General features: G+C 55.7%; 1 long non-coding RNA gene across 1 annotated transcript; it reads left to right on the plus strand.

The window, feature by feature from the left end:
• The first annotated feature begins 317 nt into the window (after positions 1 to 317).
• On the plus strand, positions 318 to 1,302 carry LOC118156729. The gene is made up of 2 exons (XR_004746407.1): positions 318 to 658; positions 1,052 to 1,302. It is a non-coding gene; the product is annotated as an uncharacterized LOC118156729 (long non-coding RNA).
• The last annotated feature ends 256 nt before the right edge of the window (positions 1,303 to 1,558 follow it).

The raw sequence follows: 1,558 nt of genomic DNA on the forward strand, positions 1-1,558 counted from the left end.
GCCGCCCCGACATGGCCGCGCCGCCCCGACACGGCCGCGCCCTCAGGCGGGCTCCGCCTCAGCGGCGGGGCGGCGTTGCCGTTGCCCTAACGGCCGTAACGGCCTCCGGGCTCGGCGGGGAGAGGCGGCGCCGGGGCCGCGGCACCCTCGCAGCCCCCGAGCCACGCGAAGCGGGGGGCGGCGGCCCCGAGAAGGGTCCTCGGCCGCCTCCGCCTCCCCTCAGGGAGCCCCGCCGGGAGGCGGCCGGAGCTGCCCCGGGCGGAAGAGGCGAGGGGAGCGGCGGGTGGCCGGGCGGCGGCGCTGGGGGCGGCGGGGCGGCCGTGTGCGAGCTCCTCCCGCGCCGAGTGGGCAAATGCACATCAGATGGGAAGAGCGGAGCGCTTCAGAACAACTGACTAAAATTACACTCTTGAGCTGTAATGTATACAACGGCATGAGTGATTAATTAGGGGAACCCACATCCGACAAGAAAGGAATCTTGGAAAACACTGCAAATACAGCTGGGATCCAGATTAATATACTTATCTAATAAAGCGCTTCCCGGTCGCCTCCTCTCTTTTGCCCGGTCCTGTCTCCCTCTTCTTCTGCCTCGCATTAGGGCAGGCTCGATCGGACGAGCTAAACCTTTAAACTAAAAAATGGTATTTGTGTGGTGAAGGTCAGTGTGGTCGCGGTAAGGCGCTGGACGTTAAAATAGTTAAAAGGCTTGGTACCCTTTGCTTTCCCATGTGGGAGGTGAAGCAAGGCTCTTACAGCGCGGAGGGAAGAGGAGTTGTATTCCTCCGTGTTTCATAGGCGAGGCTTCAGCGGCAGCATCGCCGCTAACACGGACCAAGGAGTATTTCTGGAGTTGTTTTAGGTGAGGTGGAGAGGTGCCACGGCGGGCTGCCCCGTAATTCGGATTACAGAGTGCGAAAGGTGGTGGTTAAAAGGAGGCGCTGGAAAAGGTGATATGCCTAATTCCAGCTCAGCAGACCACGCCGCTAGAGCTCACTTCGGTAAATAAAAAATATAAAATAAATAAAATAGTTATGTCTCTGTAAAATCCCAGACACCCAGAAGCCAGCTGACTTCAGACTGCACCGAGGAGTGAAACGGATTGGAGAGTTTTACTCTCCCAGTCGTATTTTACAGTACCATGCCGACCCTACAGAGGAGAGCAGCTTTCTTCCTGTTTATCCTGGACTTCTTCAGCAGCTAGCCTAAATCTATACATACAGTTAATACTCTACATGAAGAATTTTAATATATATTTTCCGTTATATAAGCGCGTTAAAAAATAATAAAGGAAAAAAAATAAAGGGGGTGAGGAAAAAAAAAAAAGGCGCCGTAGCTCCCAAACAGAGCAAATATTTTGCCCACATCAGAGCTCCGCTCTCCCCCGCGCCGCGGAAGCAGCACCAGGCTGTCGGGCGAGAGCAGCCGCGGGGCTGTCGGTCGGCGGTGGTCTTTTTCTTTTCCTTTTTCCTCAGCTGCATAGAAATACCCAGCGCAGGTTGTGAGGGAGAAGCCTTAAAATAAGCACACCGCAAGGCGAAGTGCGAGCCAAGCCTCACCG

This window comes from Oxyura jamaicensis, chromosome Z (assembly GCF_011077185.1).
Source record: "Oxyura jamaicensis isolate SHBP4307 breed ruddy duck chromosome Z, BPBGC_Ojam_1.0, whole genome shotgun sequence".
In the NCBI taxonomy this organism is placed as follows: domain Eukaryota; kingdom Metazoa; phylum Chordata; class Aves; order Anseriformes; family Anatidae; genus Oxyura; species Oxyura jamaicensis.